We start from the raw sequence: 18,668 nt of genomic DNA, 5'->3' as shown, positions 1-18,668 counted from the left end.
AGGGTGACAAAAGGAGGACCCTGTGTTTAGCTTGAGCTCCAGACCGGCTGGCAATAAGAGGCTGTAAGAACTTCACGGAGAAGTTTCTGTTACAATTCTCACCTCCGGACAGGCAGAAAGGGCTAAGAGGTGATAAGGACATTTGTACTTCTAAGAGGATGAGAAGAACTAGCAAAATGGCTTAATTTTAAATGCACTGGCAGAACAGACGGGATAGTTGTTATTGTTATTATTCAGAACAAACCTGTTTGTTCTCTTAGCTGTGCAAGATTTTTGATTCTTGGCACAAGTGAGAAAGACTACAAAAGCTAAACTTTTCTTAGGGTGTGTTTGAGAAGGGCAGGAAAAGGCAAGGAGGCTTGTAGGAGGAAGACAGGAGTCAAGAATGTAGGTGTCTGCAGATTTGGGTTGGGGGTGGGGAAGAGCCAGTTTGGTGAAGGAAAAAGACAAAAAGAACACCAGGACATTTCCAAAAGCAGGAGTTTGCAACTCTGCCTAACTGCTGACTCGGGGCTTAGGGGATAAAATAGAAGGCAGATAGTCTCTCTTTTCTACAAAGGCATATTGGAAAACTTGTTCTCTTAACTTCGAGCAGGCAGAGCCAGTCACTACCCTGTGACCTACTGGTTAGAATATTTGGCTTTTGCCTTCTCCCATCTGGATGCACCAGGAGAGGTGGGACTGAGAGAACAAAGGTGAGAGATGGTTTCCAGCTATTGTCTCCGTTCCAGGAGAGGGTGGCTGCGTCTGGCAAAGCTTCCCTCATACCCTGTCGCTCCCCACTCAAACTCTGCTTTGGGCTGAGAAAGGGGTCTCCTCCAGCCCCCACTTCTTCTAGGCCCCTAAGTCAGTTTTCATGGGTTGGAGCAGCCAATTTCCTGGGGCCCTGCTGAATGGGGAGCAGTGGTACTCATGACCTGCCTACCTTCCAGCCACAGGAACTGTGTGCTGAGCTTCCCACTGTGATGTCCCAAGGATCCTATGGCCTGCCTAGAGAGTTGGTGGCTGAGGGAAGTCCGGAGGAGGAGATGAGGGGGGAAGGTGGGAGTCATTTTTTTCTGTGTTCATTAGTAGTATCAAAGAAAGAAAATGCCCAAACCAGACCCAGTGTTGGGTATGAAACCAGACCGCTCAAAGTGAGCCATTATGGCTGCCTGAGTATGTGGCTGCAAGGAGTCTGTCCTGAGATCTCTAGACCCTGATTAGAAATCTACAACATTGGAAGGCTCCCTTGGGCCTCGTGGGTCAGGGATTCGGCCCAGGAATGCTTCCAGAGGTTTAAAGAAACCAGCATCTTTTCTCTCACTCCCCAAAATTAAAAAGTCAAGAGTGTACCCCAGACACTCCAGCTCTCCTAGCTGTTGCTACCACTGGCTAGAGAAGGTCATAGTGAAATTGAGAGTAGAGAACCTGGTCGCTTGTGGGGCTACACAGCTTTGCCTCAAGGAATGAAAAAAGACCGGAGTACACTCAACCAGCTGCGGGCATGCAAGCCGGGGCTGCAGGAGGATCCAACCTGGAGCTGAGCTGAGGGTGGAGGAGGTTTTCGGAAATCCCCTCCTTCCCCTCTCGGAGCCTCAACTCATTGTGGTCCCTTTTGGCTGCACAAGAAAATGGGGTGCAGTGGGATAGAAGGACAGGGGAGCAAGAAAGCTAACCTGGGGGAAAATTTCAGAGGACTTGCACTCCCAAATGCGGTAGGAGATGGAGTGGGAACTTCTTAATTTTGTAGAGCAGAGCCCATTTGAAATGCTTTGGAGGCAAAAAAGATCCCAGTTTGGTTTCTTTCTTGCCTTTTTTCTTTCTTTCTCAGAGATTTCTAGCTGGCCGATTGCCCCTGACTGGGGCTGGGAGGGTGGGGGATGGAGGTAGAACAGGCAGCCCCAAGGGCACCCATTTCGTTTGAGATGTTGATGCAGATTATGGACTTTTCAAACTTCTGGGGACCAAGGCAGTGCAGTGAGGAGCTTGGGCAGGGAATTTGGGGTGAGAGACAGCAGAGGGTCTGAGGAAAGACTTTGGAGTCTAAAAAAAGAGGAGTGGAGAAGGCTTCACCCCTGCGGTGAAGTCATGATTTAGGGGCAGACTAGAGAGAGAAGAGGGAACAATTTCTTCCTAGACTCAAGGAGATAAACTTTGGCAACTTACTCTGTGTGTGTGTGTGTGTGTGTGTGTGTGAGAGAGAGAGAGAGAGAGAGAGAGAGAGAGAGAGAGAGAGAGAGAGAGAGAAAGAAATTGAAAAAAATGGAGAGAAAGATTAAGACACAGAGATCTTAGTGTAATCTAATAAAGGCAAAAAATAATAAAGGTAAAAATTAGAGAAAATATTCCCCTTCATAGACATTCTTTTCTCTCTGATTCAGTTTCCACAAAGCCAGAGCACTGGATCTGGCGCTGGCACTCCCCTCTTCCACAGTAACAGGGGACGAGGAGCACTTTAAACTCCCTTGAGAGATCACTGGCCGCCCAGCTTTCTAGGCCTTTGGGGGATCATGTCTGTTTCCCTGTCCCCCAAAAAATCCATCAAAGAGCAAACGAAAATTCTCTCAATAAGCACAAACTGGCTGGCTTCTTTAAAATCTATTTCTAATATCAGTTTTGGGGCGACCAAGGATGCTGCCCCCAGCTCAGCCAACCCCAAATCTGGCGGCCCGCGGGGCTCGCGGAGAAGCTGGAACCTGAGCTGGGAGAGGCGCCTAGCGATCTGTTTCTTTGCGGTCCTGTCTGGATTCCTGGTCCCACTCTCTTTTCCAGTTTTACTGCCTAACTTTGTGGCAGCAGCAGAGTCGTGTAAAGTTCACACACGTACCTGAATCTCCATGTTTTCCTAAATATTAATAAAAATTTCAAGGAGAACTGACTCTGGATGGTGAGCACACACAGTGATATATAGAGGATGTATTATAGAATTGTACACTTAAAACCTACGTAATTTTACTAACTTGTCACCCCAATAAATTTAATTAAAAATAAAAATTTCAAAGCTAGGGGTTGTAAAATGGGAACTGCTACTGAAGACGGCTCTTGATATTTGGATCCCCAGTCTCCATCCTCTCTACGATGCGGGAGCGGGAGGGAACAAAGGGGCAGCCGCAAGAAGATTCAGCGCCTGGGCTGAAACCGGTGTAGACCCGGCTAAGCAAAAGCAGAGATCGAAAGAACAAAAAGGCCATTACCACTGGAGAAGAAAAATCCAAGCAATACTCTCCCCCCACCCCAGGCGGCAGGGCGTAAGGGAGGCAGGAAAAAAACAGGGCAGCCAGGATGGTATCTGCAAAGGCTACTCAGTGATCATGGAGGCCGCCTGAACGCGCTGATGAGCGGATCACGGTGCCGCGAGCTCCTTGCAGGCCTATGAGCCGTTCTGAATCAAGGGTCTCGCCTCATCGAAGCTCAGTCCTGGCAGGGGCAAACCCCACCCCAGCGGATGTCCAGACAAAGGTGGGCAGGCTGGAGAAGGTAAGAGGGTGAGGGGTACGGGAGAAGGAAGGGAGAAGCAGGCAAAAGAGGAACGGGCCCAGCCGCTGCGAGTGACTGCGCAGGTCTCTCCTGACAGATTGGATGTCTCTCTCCCAGTGACCTCTGTTTAGCAGACAATAACTCACCGGATTAATGACCAATCAGCAGAAGGCCTTCCGAATTGCTTCCAAATATAAAACTCCAAAGTCAGAATGGGATAGGGCCAGAGTCTGAACCTGCCAACTCTCTCTCTCTCTCTCTGTCTCTCTCTCTTTCTCTCATTTCTTTCTCTCAAAATAGGGTTTAGGGTGAGGCCTTAGGAAGTGGATTATCTAGCCAGAGACTCTGATTTCTAAAACCCAAAAGATGAACTTGTTTGCCATCTCTTCCCACTTCCTCCAGCACAACTCATATCCCTGACCACACTGGAAACCTCCCCTCCTCTGCTGGCCTCTTCATATCCCTGATCCTACAAGAAATCTCCCCCACCCCCCTTACAACCATCCAACTTCCGAGAAACCCCTATCCCTTTTGAATTTTATTTTCTCCCAGTTGGGGAAAGAGATGGAAAATAAGACCAAGAATTGGGGAGGGAGCGTCACCCACCTTGCAAGCCTCCTGTCCTGGCTGCCCTGGGAAGAGACCTGGTATAGTGCTGTGGCACCCTGTGTGTGCCCTCTCCAAGGAAGAGAGGGTCCAAAGGGTCAGGGTGGGCTGTGGGGGCGGGTGGCCTGCCATCATGGAATCTGAATTCTGAAACCACAATTCAGTCCCCTGTATGGTAGAACGGACTTTAAGACTGCATTCTGAACAACTCCAGCCTCAGCTCCGTGCCTGGCAAGGAGAGTGCCTTGCTCTGTGAGGCTTAGCCCTCCTTCCTTAGCCTCCTTCCAGATGCCAACCCCAGCCCAATCCAGCTAGCCCTTCCACTGGCTTCTATCTTCATTGCCCTTGGAGACCTGGGCTTCTCCTCCAACTGTCAGGAGGAGGAATGGTCCAGATTCCAGTGGATTTCCTAGAGCCAGTCTGAGTCACCATACACTGCTCTGGGCGGGTACAAACTCCCTGTATATTGCAAATAAACATGCAGTCATTTCTGTACCCAGAGGCCCACAGAACCCCAGGACACACATAGGGAGCTGCTCCCAAACACTAGAGAATTACTCACATTCAGAACTGGAAGAACTCAGGGATTATCCTGTCCACCCTTGCCAGTGTTACAGATAGAGAAACTGAGGCTCAGAGTGGGGAAGTGATTTGTCTAAAGTCATCCTTGAAATCGGCTTGGGAGTCAGGAGGCTTGGGTTCTAGGCAGCCCAGATTGGCTGTGTGAGCTGAAACAGAGAACTCCTTGGGCCTCAGTGTCCCCTTCTATAAAGCCAGAGCATGTGTGTGGAGTGGGTATTGGGCTAAGTGAGCTTCTGAGGTCCCTTTTTGGACTGAGAGTTTGTGGTTCTCTATGTGCTGATGTGAGCGACACTAAGCAATAACAATAAACTGAGTTCAGAAAATAACTGGCACCAACACAGCCACACACAGGGTATTTCCTTTTGGGATTTAAATGCTTACACCAACCCCACTCCTGGTCCTTCTTGCCCTCACAGAGGCACATGCACTGGCTCTTACTGCTCTTCTGTGAATGGGGGGGAAGGGAGGCGGTTGTTCTCTACCTTCATCACCAAGTCAAAAGTGCTGTTTTTGGACACAGAAACCTGAGCAGTAAATAATTAATTTGTATAATTAGAAGAGGAAGGTTTCAACCTGGCAATTTTTAACCAAGAGTCAATGCACCCATTGTACCAGCCTGGCCTTCTCACCCGACCCCCTACTCTGCCCACACACCTACCAGCTTCCCAACTGCCTCTCCCCAGTTGGAGACCGGCATTCCCAAGATGGCCAGCAGGGTTCACGGAGTCAGACTCTGCTCCCTCCCCACAAAGTTCCATTCCCTGCCTTCTCCCTCCCCAGAAATCAGTCTGCCTGCAGCTGCCCCTCACAGCTTGCTTTCCCTACCCCCTAAAGCTGTGCCAGGCTCCAGGTCCAGGCTCCCTGCTCTTGGGACACACGTAATCCACCTCCCCAGCTCAAGATGCCCCAACAATACAGCGAGTTTGCATTTCAAGAAACTCCCATTAATATCAATTTACTTCACTGAAACCTCGGGTTCTTCATCAAGTTGATGATTTATGATAAAATCAATTAAATTATGGCCACTTAGGGCCCAGCCGCTTCCTCTCAGATTTCATTGGTGTGGGGCCCAAGTGTCTGGTGGAAAAATGCAAGTTTAGCTGGAGGCGAGGAAAGATAATTCTGTGGCTGAGAAAATTTAATGCAAAACAATTTCAAGGCAAAGCCAGGCGTCTGGATAGAAATGCAAGAGCCACCAGTTGGCCTGCGGAAATAACTATCTGGGGTCAAAATATTTTTCTCCCCACCCCCATCATCCTGCATGGCTCCCTCACTCTGCTCCCCTTTGTGCTCCCTTGCCCCCCCCAAGCAGGGACTTCAGGGGAATTTGAGCAGCAATGGTGGAACCCAAGCCTGCCAAGGCCCAGCCTCAAACCACCAATCTCCCCTACTACCTCAGACCTTTTTCTTCTCTCTCCCTCCCCTTCCCACACAGCTATGCTCACTAATTCCTTAGTCTCCCATGGCAAAGTTAAAGGTTCAAAGTGAAGATCAGGTGGTGTGGGCAGATGGAACAGAGGGGCCAGGGTCTAGGCCAAGTGGACTCTGCTGCATGTGGCCGTGGGAGGAAAGAAAACACAGGCGGGACCAAGCAGTACTCCATGGCGAGGGCACGGGGCAGCAAAGTTTATCCACACTACCACATCTGAGAGTACCAGGACCAGGGAACATCCAGTCTCCCTCCTTGTTCCCTGTGTGACCACTCACAAAGCCATGCTGCACCGGACAAACTTCAGCCCAAGCACTCACACCATACACAACACACCTACACGTGTGCATGCTTGCACACTCTTCTTATATTTCACACAGACCCAGCACCGCCTGCGCCTGCAAAGGGACAGTTCCCACCATCTCCCCACATCTGGGAAAATAAATCCCAGCGAATCAACCTGGCATTACCTCCCACTCTAAGGAGAGGGGCTTCTCCCACCTCTACTCTGTTTGGTTTTTGGTTTCCAGAGCAGTCAGGGAGTAAACACAGCTTCTCTGAAGCCATAAATCACCCCCTCTCCTACCTTCTCAGTTTAACACCCGGCTTCAGCGCAACCCCTTGTAGTTCCAGCTTCAAATAACCCTCAACACCTTGAGGCTTGGCCATGGTGGCAGCTGGACTGTGGGAGCAGGACCCAGGCATGCGTGCCCCCACCCCTCACAGCAGATGCCCCTCACAAGCCACAGCTCCCAGCTCCCATGGAAAACACTCCACAGCTTCCCACACCCCTCCTGAGGGGGAGAACTCCCCCATCCCTGAACCGTTCCAGTCCACACACCCATACGCACAGCCCCACATTCCTCCACACTACCCTGCACGCGAGGATTCCTCTACTCCCCTCGCCTCTTATGTTGCCCTCATCTTCGTCTTCCACGATTCGGATCCAGCCTCTTTGCTGATCCAGGAGGGAAGTCTGAGGGCAGGGATCCCTGTCACCCCTGCTCTCCACCCCAAGCCCGTCCGGGTACGCCCTGGCTCAGCACCCACACTTACCTGTGCGTCTCCCGCTAAGGCGCGGGCCGCGGCGGGTGGCCGGGAGTGGGGCGTGCGCGGGAGCCAACGGCCAGGCCCGGGTCCCTCGGCCCCAGCTGGGGCTCCGCCGGCCGCATCCCGGTCATTCAGACCCGGGCAGCCCGGGGCGGCAGGCCCGCGCGGGGAGAGGCCCGGAAGCGCTGCCCGCACCCCGCCCCCGCCCCCGCCCCCGGCTTTGTTTGGCCTTCGAGGCCGCGGGGTGGCTGGGCGCACGGGGTCTCCACTTGGGGCGCCCCTCTCTGGAGAAGCCGGGGCTCCCCCTTCGCCGCGGCGGCCAGGAACCGAGCTGGGTTCGGGGCTCTGAGAGCCGGCCAAGTTGCCAGGCGAGGGGAGCCGCGAGTGACGGGGGCACAGCGAGGCGCGGGAGCGCCGGGGGCGCCATGGAGGAAGGCGGGCGCACGGGCGGCTCTTCAATGTCACCAGCGAAATGGGTTCCATATGTCCGGCCCGGCGAAGAAGGGAGGGGAAGGAAGAGAGTTCTGGGCAGGACAGGACGAGAGGATAAGGAGTGGGGGGTGCTCAATGGAGGGGAGCAGAGCGGCGTCAAGGGGGTAAGGCAGAGAGGGACTGAGAGGCCGGGAAGCTTGCATTTTCCAGTTTTCCTGGAGTTTTTAAAAACTGCTTAGGCTGGTAGGAACTTTCTTTCTTTCCCTTTTTCCTTTTCTTTCCTGAAAGATGGGGGAGGGAGGAGATTAGTGAGGGTGGCATCCGTTTGTTCAGGCTGGGATTCAAGGGAACGGATGTGGATTGGAGGTGAAAGGGAAAGTTCTTAGGCGGCTGGAAGATCTACTTCTCCCAGTCCCTAAAGACGGAAGGAAGAGACCAAACCCACCAGGGGGAAGAGAGGCCAAAGAAAGATCCCAGGGTCCACGTGTGAGAGGCTGACCCCAACCCCCCCACACCCATGGTGGAATTCTGTTTTGGGACAGTCCAACCCTTAAGTTACTGATGCTGGTGGTAGAAGAGGAAATTGGAGTGCCCAAGACATCTTGGCCATTCCCTGATACTTCAGTCCTGCCCCAGTTGCCTCACACCTGATTTAGCACCCAGGAGGGCCTACTCTAGAGGCAGTTGCTTCTGGGATGGCTTCAGCTTTGGGCAGTTGCCTATAAAGAAAGCACAAAGTCTGGAGGAGCTTCCAGACCCTGAAGCCATCTCCCCTCTGTGCCTGCCCCCCTAGGGGGTTGGGCTCTCTCTCTCTCTCTCTCTCTCTCTCTCTCTCTCTCTCTCTCTCTCTCTCTCTCTCTCTCCCCCCAATCTCTGTCATCTCTGTCCCTTTCTCACAGCCCCTTTGTCTTCTCAAATTCTGCCTCTCTCTGTGTCTTGGGTGATTTTGAATTGACTCTTTCGAAGGACTTAGGAAAGTCTCCAGAAATCATTGCTGGGCTCGCTTATTAGGCTGCCCCTCTCCTTGGAGCAATGTGGAGCCCTTGGCCTCAGGGCCCTACCCTCTGCGGGGAAAACCCTCTCTTCTGTCATGGAGACATTCTCATCTACAGAGAAGGGGGCAAAGTGAGTGGTTTCCTTTCCACTTCCCTTCTTCTCACTTAACTCTGAGTGCATATGTGTATCCACCCAGTTGTGGGGCTCATTCTTCCAGGACAGCCTCCCTGCCTCTCTGACTTGTCTTTGTCTCCACTTTGTCTTCCTCTCCTTGGGCCCTGCCTCAACTTCCCGCCTCAGAAAGGGATCCTGCTGCTTGTTCTCTCTCTAGGGTCCTCTCTTTTTCCTTCATCCTCTCCTCATCTTTCTATCCAACTCCTCTGATCATTAAAGCAGTGGCAGCCCAGCTTCTCGAAGACACAGGGAAAACATTGTAATTATATAGAGAAAGTGGACACCAGCAGAGTCTGGGGAGAAGACAGAGTCAGCAGCTTTCCTAAAGCCCCTTCCATCAAATGCATTCTACCCCATCCTCTGAACAGCACAAAAGCAAATGTGTGTGTGTGTTTCTCTGTGTGTGTAACTGGTAAGAGGCAGAGTGCTTCATGGTTAAATAAACCAAATGTATATATTTTTTAAAAAAATAATCTTTTCAAACTTGCTGATTTGGGGGGTGGACCTATAGGCCTGGATGGAGGGCATCAGGCCTCACATAGGAAGATTTAGTGAGGGACTAGCAACTGAAAGATAATGGTGGGAAAGGATGGTTTCCCTGCTTTTGTCTCCTGGGGAAGAGTCTGTGTGTGAGTGGGGGAAAGGGGAGGGGAAGGGGTATCCCCAGGGCCAGAAGAGACAAAGACCTGAAGGAGGCTGAGAGAATGGAGAGGAAAAGGGGGGATCAGACCTCCAGGTCAAAGGCACAGGCGAAGGCAGCAGGGGGAGGAGAGATGGGAGGAGGAGTTGGGGATACAGGGGCAGGGGCCTATGGGACTGGCTCCCAGCTCTCCTCACTAGCTGTGGCCTGTCCCAAAGAGCAGATCTTTCACCCTCCACCTTTTGTTCCCCATCCTCCAAAACAGGCTGAATTCAGAAGCTAATAAATATGATTTGATTCTACCCTCTTCCTTCTCCTTTATGTCCCTCTTCCTCTCTAAAGAAGGAGTCATCCTTCCCCCCACTCTCAGGGATCCCAAGCCTTTGACCTAAATTCTGGAGTACTGGTTTGGGGGTGAACTCAACCCTTCCAAATTTACACACACCCCTTCCCAGGTGACGGAAAAGGAAATACTCGCCTCCCACCTTCTGTGTGTGTGTCAAGAGATTCTCCAACACTGAAGGATAGAGGTCCTGAAGCACTTGGAGGCCCCATCCCTTGGGTCTCTTTGCTGCCTCCCCCAGCCTTTCACCCCTTCCTATGATCTCCAGCCCTGTCAAAGCTGCCTGTGAATCCAGACTCCACCCAATTTCTTTTATCCAGGCCAGGTAATGCTCCCACCCATCCCAGCCTAGGGTCTTGTCCCTCTCCTTCTCTTTCTCCCTAAACCCTTTTCAATCCAGACTCCCAAGGTGGGAGGCTTTACCCACCACCCAACCACAAATCTGCCTGTTAATTAGGACGGGGCTCAGCACCTAGTTGAAGCAAAGCATGGGAGCGAGCTCCTGGATGCTCCATCACTAGAGCCTAAGCCGCCACTCTACAGCAGCTGATGCTATAAATAATTAACACCTGGGAGCAGCGTCACTCTAATTTTTCCACTCAAAGGTTTACACTAGCAGGCAGAGTTAAATATCACCGATAATAGTGGCTATAAAGTGAGCTGGCTCAGCTCCAGCCAGGGGAAAAAAAAAAGCCAGCAGCCCAGACCAGACTTGGCAAAGTCCTCTGCCTCTCATCCATCACAACTTTGGGGCGCAGCATAGCATATCCTCAGAAGCCACCTCTGGCCTTGCTCTTGACCAGCAGACTCTTCCCTGATGGGGAGGGACTGAGACCTCCACAAGAAACCCTAGAGAAAAGTTGCCAGCCCACCCTCTCTCAATCTGCACCCCATTTTGCTTCCTCTTTGGATGGGGGCTTAGGGAGCGGAGCACACTCCATGTCCTGGAATACTCTCCAACTTTCTGGGACCACCTGATTCCTGGAACATTTCTTTTCTAGAAAAACTTGAGAACTTCTCCGGCTTTAGCCCCACACACACATAGTTCCTCACTGCTGAGGAAACTTTCTTTGTTTCAGGAGGTCGAAGGAAGGCTATGGGGGTGTGAATTCATTTCCTTGTTTTGTTAACCAGAAGGGTGGGGAGCCAAGGCTTTTAGCTTCTCTCCCTGCCCTTCACCTTCTGCCTTCATTGTCTCCCCGAATTCGGGCAGCTCCTTCCCTGCCATTCACACCAGTCCTATGGATTAAGCTTTAATACTATAGCTGAATCTCTCCAGCTCCCTTCCAATTGAACAGGATTTCGATCTGATCCCCATTGATTACAAAAATCTTTGCCTTCATCTCTAGTAATTTCTTCTTTCCCCTCCCCTCCACCTCTTTTGCCCGCAGGCTCCCTTCTGCTTTCAGAGTTGGGTTCTTTCCCTCCAGACTGGAGTCAGAGCGGCCAAACTCCTAGAGAGGAACTGCTGAAAAATGAAGCTCTGTCTGCTGCTGCAGGAATGTTGGCTCTATCAGGCTCACAAATATAATTTTTATATTAGGTCGTGGTCTTTGACTGGGTTTATATGCCAATGAGGCATTTCTGGTTTACCAAATTTATACAAATCTCATCTTAATTGATAATCACGGATGCTGTAATTTAAGACCTCCAGCTACAGAGCTTTCATATTAACTGCTGATATATTACTGTAAATCGTCTGAAATAACCAACTCCTGGGAGCAGAGCAGAAAGGGAGGAAGTGCCTCCGAGAGTCCCTCTCTCCCGGCTGCAGAAATAGCCCAGCTTCCACATCATTTTCCGTGAGAAATGATTTATCGAAGACATGGCCATAAACAACACAACTCGCTCACAAACACACGCAAACGCGCACACACACGCGCGCGCGCACACACACACACATACACATACAATGGCTGGCATGCAGGCCGAGAAGCTGACACCCATATTGCTATAAATCAAGAAAAAGGTTGGAGAGGGAGAGGGAGAGAGAGAGAGAGAGAGAGAGAGAGAGGGAGAGAGAGAGAGAGAGAGAGAGAGAGAGAGAGAGAGAGAGAGAGAGAGAGAAGAGGAATATTCCTAAAATCTCTATGCAATGCCTCAATGGGTATAAACACACAGAGCACCGTGTGAAGAGAAATGGCAGGAAATGAAGATGGCTATTTGTCACAGTTTACGACAATAACATTAATAACAAACAATAAATTTACATGGACATATAAGACGCGGTAGGTAGTGAGAAATCCCTTCTACTTACAATACCCCAGCCCGCGGTGTGGCTCCGGCTGCGGGGCTGTTTTATTGCTGCCTCCCTCTCTTTTTCTCTCTCTCTCCCTCTCTCTCCCCCTCTCTCTTTTTTTCTCGGGGTATAGGCTTGTTTTTCAAAGGACAGTTGAATTGCACGTCAGAAACAGGGAGACCGAGCCTGCGATTTTCCTGACGAATACATATCTATTCTGCAACCTCGGCATTAATTATTTAATGAATCACGTGACCAGGAGGGGGAAGGGGGTCTTTCGATTTCAGACTCAAAGGACCACTATGACCTTCCCCTTCAGGAGGAGAAATTTTCCTGCAAAATAGGTGGGTTCCCCCCAACCCACCAATGGAATAGTAGTGAGTTCTCCTTTTTCTCCCAGACTCACATCTATACCTACTCTATCTACAGCCCCCTAACCGCCCCCCAGACACACACTTACCCACACAGCCCACCTCTCCTCTCTCCCTTCTCCTCTTGCTTCTGCTTAGTTCGTGGAGGTGCAGAAATAGTCTGCAGGGGCGTCTGGGGGTGGGGGTGGGGTGGGCGCGAGCCCTTCTCCAAGCCCCTGGATTTCTCAGCTTCCAGTTCTTCTCCCTGCATCCTTTAAGATTAAGATTCCCCCAACTCCATTCTCTTCCACACTCCTAGGATACTGATTTTAGTGGAACCTACTCTTCCTCTTCCTAAATAATCAACACAATTTCTAAAGGGACCAGCTTCAAAAGAAACACTTCATAAGTCCACGGTGTGTGTGTGTGTGTGTGTGTGTGTGTGTGTGTGTGTGTGTTTGTGTATATAATGAGGTTTCTGGCTTTCATTCCATATTTTAATTTTGTGTGGCACATTTTGAAGGTGCAAAAAAGGGACAGGGTGAAGAGGTGACTCCGGGACTTCCAGAGTTGAGAATAACCACAAGGGGGACTGTTTTCATTTGTGGTGTTACTATCACAGGGAACCAAATTCTACTGACCGGCTGAGAATACGCTCTAGAGACAAAGACCGGGCCTAAGGTTTCCACACAAAAGAAGTGGACACTCAGTTTCTCTCTACCTATGTCACACCCTGTCTCAGTGCCCCTCACACCCAACTCCAGTGAAGACAGCTGGAGATCTGAACTGGAGGGGAGGGGAAGAAAAAGGAAGAAAGAGGCTTTGAAGTCAGCCTGGCAGCCTCAGGTCCCTATTTCCCAGGTGTCAGTACCCTGACACTTAGTTTCAAATCGACAGACAATGGAGACTGATCAATAGGAAAAGGATGGGGGGGGGTTGCATATTAAAAGTTTGAACACCAGAGACATAGGAGAAATCTGTTTTGCAGGCCTAGAGAGAGAGAAATATACATAAACGCCTTCATCTCAGATATAAACAAAACAAAGCAAATCCCCAAACCTACAGCTTGGCCCCAGAATAAGCAGCCCAGTTACAACCAGAATCGGAGTTCTTGGCGACAGTGTGGGGTAGAGGTGCAAGGGGGAGCAGAAAACACATTCCTGAAGAAACCCCTCGCCACACATACCCCGCCTTATCTTCACCAGCTCTGGGGGCAGCCCAGCCACAGCCATGGGGACAAGCAAGACAAGGGAAGGACAAATGGGGTTTGGGTGGGGGAACTTGGGGCTTCAGGGATGTTATTGGTTTGTTTGGAGGGCTCTGAACCAAAAGCAACTCAATGGGGAAAAGGCTGAGGCCCCAGATGTTTTAACAACCCCCAAAGAAACAGCCATCCCTGTGTCAGCCTCTGTAGGATCCAGCTGTGGCGGCATCACAGCCCGTGCAGAAGGCACTGGGCCGGCTTGGCCTCAGAATCTGGCTCCTGATGCAGAGGTGGGGCGCTGGAGGGACCTGGACTCTGTAGAGGAGTGGTGGGCTTTCATTGTCCAGATACAAAACACAGCCTAGTGTTGAATTCCGCCTGCTTCTAATGTGTGTCCCAAGCCGGGCTCCAGCAACTAACTCCCTGCAAGGTTCTGACCACAAATCCATTAAAATGGTCTCCCAAAGAAAACTCTCCACTAAAGTCTAAAAGAAAAATATGAGCGAATGATAGAGACAACATAATATGCGGGAGCATGGGAAGGCAGCAATCTCTGAAACTGAGAAATTATTTTTAAGGACAAGAAAAATAATAGCAAAACGACATGAAGGCATGCCGGGCAGGTTCTGTTAAAATGCCCACACTTTTTTCGGATCCTGGGAATGTCCATGTTCAAATAAACAAGCGCTAAGCGCGAGCTGAGCGCTTTCTTGCTGCCGATAAAGCGAACGTTTATACTGTGAGAAAGGCGAGATTGATTTACGAATCTGAACGCGCCGGTTTTATGGCCGATCACAAATCCGTCAGCGCTCAACTCACACTGGGAAACTTCCCCACTCCGTTTTCTAACCAGACCCCCTCCCTGGCCTCTTCCCAGGGAGACCCACCGCGGGCGCTGAGGCTGCCCCAGGCTGGTGGAAGTAGGAGGGAGATGGGGAGGGCCAGGGACCTGGAGGGAAGAGAGGTCAAAGATTAGGAGCACTAGGGGTGGCTGCTAGAATTGTAGAAAATGAGCCCAAGGGGCTGGGAGTGAGGGAAAGGAGAGATCCCAAAGTTCCCACCTGTGAGGCTGAAATCCTTGAATGAACCCCAACCTTCCCTTTCCATTGTTTTCCTCTTTCCCATTGGTGAACCCCTAAGCCTCACATTGCAGCAGAAGCTGATAAAATGCCAGGTGATTAGATCTTTGTTACCTGAGTCAATAAAGGGCCCACAATTAGTTATGTGCCCTTATGAGTAATAAGGGCACATGTCCCCTGAGCCCCAAATATTTTCAGTCCAGAAGAAGCCCAGCTCACCTTTTTGCTCACTCCCTTTCCTTCCTGAGGTCTCCGCCCCCTGCATCTATTATGCCACCCAGGGACAAAGGAGAGGATACCAACCAATACCAGTTATTTCTTGCCTGAGACAGAGTCCCTAAGTTACAGGAGACATTTTACAAAATGCAAACAAACACCCAAACATATCCCAGCAAGGTTCTGTCTCTCCTACTCTTGACCCAAAGGGAGCATTTCCTCTTCCCAGTTGGAGTCTCTCTCTGTTTCTATCTCTCTATCTCCTCCTAAGAGGATGGCTGTTAGTGTGGATTTTTAAGATTCAGCAAGCGGAATATACATTTAAATAGGCTCTATGTTCAGGGTTCATTTCTCGGCAAAACCTCTACCCATCTGAGAAAATTAAAAGTTGCTGTAAACTTTAGTTAATGTGGCAGAGCTGTCCCTGGAAATGGTCAGAACACCCTGCACTGATCCGTCTTCCATTTCGATTGCTCCTGGGGTGAGGAGGTACCCCATGGGCTCAGTGAGTAGCTAGGGTGGGGCTGGGGATTAGGGGAAAGGGGTGAAAGTGATTATAGGCATAGCTTCTCAAACAAAGGAACTTCAGAAAAATGGGTTGAGAGGCTGTGGATTTGGTTATTAGACTTTGAGACACAGTAACCCCAAGGGACTGTTTGTGAGGGGAGCGAGCCCTCTCTCTCCTTAGGACCCAGGGGCTTGTTCTCCTAGTGCTCTGAAGTACTGTAGACCTCTCCTGTCCCCTCCCTTTGTCTTTCCTCTCCCAGCTCCCTCCAAGTGAAAGAGGAAAGGAGGGATAAACTGGACATAGGGCCTAACCGAGGGAAGGAGCGCTGCACAAAAAGACCAGCCAGCACCCTCTCCCCTCCCCCAGCTATACTCAAGCTAAAAATGTTATTCCTTCTCTCCCCAATGGACCACAATAGAAAAACAACCCAGAAATTCCAAAATAGCAAAGAAGGAGTTGGGGACTATAGAGAGATGAACAAGACGGGCACCCAACAGCCCAAGGACCGATGAACAAGATGGGCACCCAGCCGAGGGGTGACTTTTCCTCCTGGGCAGGACGAAAGAGCCAGCACAATGTCCAGTCTCAGAGAGGTCAAGGGGCTTCCGAGGTCATTTTGTGGTTCTAATACTGAGCTAATCGCCTAGAAAACGTGGCCTCTCCATGAACTCTCTCCTGCCAGCCTCCTGCTTCCAAACTCTCAGTGAGCCCCAGGGAAAAAGGGCCACAGCACATTCACGTCTGAGGCAGAGTCCACTGGCTCACTCACCCTCAGAAGCAGGGCCCCAGAGGTAGAGGAGAGAGCCCTCAAACCAAAAGAGCAAAAGGAAACCAAACTGAACACGGAGCCTCCAGGAAGACGGTAGAGGAGGCAGAGTCGAAGAGGAAGATTCCTGCGTTAAGGAATCTTGCCTGTGAACGGAGCAGTTTCCTGCTTCAGAGAGTTGTGAGTATTTGTCTAGAATTCCAAGCTAGAAACAAAAAGCAAAAACGAAACGCGTCTACCTATCTATACCCTGCTCCAAGGTTGGGGCATCACATCCAAGAACTGCATTCCATTTTTCCAGGAGAAGGCAGTGACAACATCTCACCGGTAAACAGACATATGGGACACAAGCCCCTAGTGTAGACAAGCGGAGTCACGAACACACTGACCACATATGCATGTCGCCATACACACACGCACACATGCTGCGGCTCCCCAGGCCCACCTGCATGTTCCAAAACCAGGAAAGCACTTTGGAGCTGCCTCACAAACAACCTTCTCTGGGGTTCTTCAGGGGCCCTGACACCTCAGTCCCCAGCAGTTCAAACACTCTCCAGGTGTCCAGGCCTCTCTCTCCCTCTGACCCCTAGCATCAGTCATCATAAAAGGCAGCAAACCTCACCAAGCGTCCACCATAAAAACCCGCGAAGACAGTTGAAAAAGAAAAAGGAGGCGAGAGAGTGTTTCTTCTTTCCCTTGTAAAAAGAACTCATAAAACGATTAAAAAAAAAAAACCAAAAAACGCCAGCCCAGGTGGGGGCTTTGTTACCTTTGCGTCTCTCGCCTCCTCTTGCCCGAACTCCTTGCATCCCATTCATGATGAAGGGCTTCTTCCAAACTGAGAGAAAAAAGTTTTCAACTTTATGGTTCCAAATTTTTCCCCCTCGCAGATCCGGGAGAGACGGCTAACACTTTTTTCCCCCAACAGCCGGTCTGCGGAGATTTGCTGTTGAATAATAACAAAGGAGAGAGGATACGTATTTAAAGAAAAGAAGTGATTAATGGTTTTCTGTATAATTCTCACATTTTTCTTAGCTCTTGTCTACACAGAATGGCTGTGAACTTTAAGCTCCATAGAAATCTTTTTTTATTCTATTCATACCTTCCAAGGAGCAGCTTTGATTTGATTCTATAGAGGCATTCCTGGGGGGGGGGCATATGCTTTTTAAGAAGTACTTCCCCCCTCTGCTAAGAGTGCCACAGTCCCTGGCAGCTACACATCACACCGCGATTGACCAAAACAAAGCTGGCCGCTCTCATCCTCCAGGTCCTGGCTACTTTTTATGAGTCTCCCCCGCAGCATTAAACTGCCAGTTCAACCGCCCTTTCCCGAGCTGTGGACACCGATCCGTCTGTCCCCTGGCCCTACCCTGCTTCAAACTCCCGGGCGCTGCAAAACGGAAGAATACAAAAGAAATAACAATAAAACGTGCGGGTGGAATTGGCTATTTTTATTTTCGGAAGGGAGATTGGGCTGAAAAACAACTTTTAACTGCATATGCTCCCCTGAGCCCCGAGATTTTTGGAGGTGGGTGGCTCTACCCTGGACCACCACAGAATAAGAGACCCCAGGCTGGAGCCCCGAGACCTTAGAACTTCTCTTGGGTGCTCTACAAAAGCGTCCCAAGCCTGACAGAGCTTCTGAGGGCCACTCGCATCCCCTTCCCCTTCCCCCACTCCATTCTAGGGGTGACTGGGACCTCCGAGACAGAAAGCTATTTGGTCCCCAGTCGTACTTTCGATACTTTCTATGAGAAAGAAAATGAAAATTAATACAGGAGCAGGCTTCACAAAAGAGGCCATTTGTCTTCTTGATTATCTATTTGCTTGTCAGAGTTGAGCTATGGCACCGGCTAGCTCCTTTGTAATATAAAAATACTCTGAAAACCTGCAAACACCAGAAACATCTGTGCAAAAAATTAGACTCATTAAAGCCTTAAACACCTCAGAGGAAAACGATACCTTCTTACGCGGGAGGAAAGAGGCTGGCCTCTCGGAATCCTCTCTCGGAACTTTAATAAGCAAAGAGCCGTCTGTCTAGAAGGAGACAGCTTAACCGCATTTTATTTGCTTATGACAAATAAATCACGATATGAAAGGCTTTGCCGTACTTAAGCCTCTTGTGTCCTACAATGAAACAGTTTCCCCCCATTAGGGATTGGAGTCAGCCCTCCCAGTCCTTTCAATCCATTTTTGGACTGGAGGGAAAAAATTTAAAGCCCCAGACAGAACACACCCACCCCAAAAGGAAAACAAACCAACTACCACAATTTGGAGTCCTCAGAGATAGAAGTTCCCATTGGACCGTCAACCACAGACAATGTGAGGCCGAATGGGACTGGGGTGCTCAAAATACAGTCTAGGTGGCATTTGTATTTTGGATCAAGTCTTCAACAAAAACACGCTGTGCTGGTCACAAGAAACCAAACATTTATTTCTATTGTCACTCTGTACAGGACACAAATTTTCAGGCCAACGAAGGGTTCTAGACTCAGGCAGCCCCAAAACTAGGAAGGGGCCTGGTTTGGAATGTCAGGAAGAAAATAGGACGCACATGACATAAAATAATAATAATTAATAATAATAATAATAATA

At 50.1% G+C, this 18,668-nt stretch overlaps 1 protein-coding gene across 4 annotated transcripts in view; it reads right to left on the bottom strand.

The window, feature by feature from the left end:
- The window catches only part of HOXB3 (homeobox B3), a 43,308-nt gene that overhangs the window by 10,038 nt on the left and 14,602 nt on the right, over positions 1 to 18,668 (bottom strand). For 2 of the 4 annotated variants that reach the window (XM_033091100.1, XM_033091101.1), the window contains exon 2: positions 16,843 to 17,019. The gene's annotated coding sequence lies outside the window, so the exon portion shown is untranslated. Of the gene's footprint in view, positions 1 to 16,842; positions 17,020 to 18,035; positions 18,163 to 18,338; positions 18,400 to 18,668 lie in introns of those variants that run through there. The other 2 variants (XM_033091102.1, XM_033091099.1) reach the window with 2 other exon arrangements.

This window comes from Rhinolophus ferrumequinum, chromosome 21, assembly GCF_004115265.2.
Source record: "Rhinolophus ferrumequinum isolate MPI-CBG mRhiFer1 chromosome 21, mRhiFer1_v1.p, whole genome shotgun sequence".
Classification (NCBI taxonomy): Eukaryota; Metazoa; Chordata; class Mammalia; order Chiroptera; family Rhinolophidae; genus Rhinolophus; species Rhinolophus ferrumequinum.
Note: the sequence above shows the minus strand (reverse complement) of the source record. Positions and strands in the feature narration are given on the sequence as shown.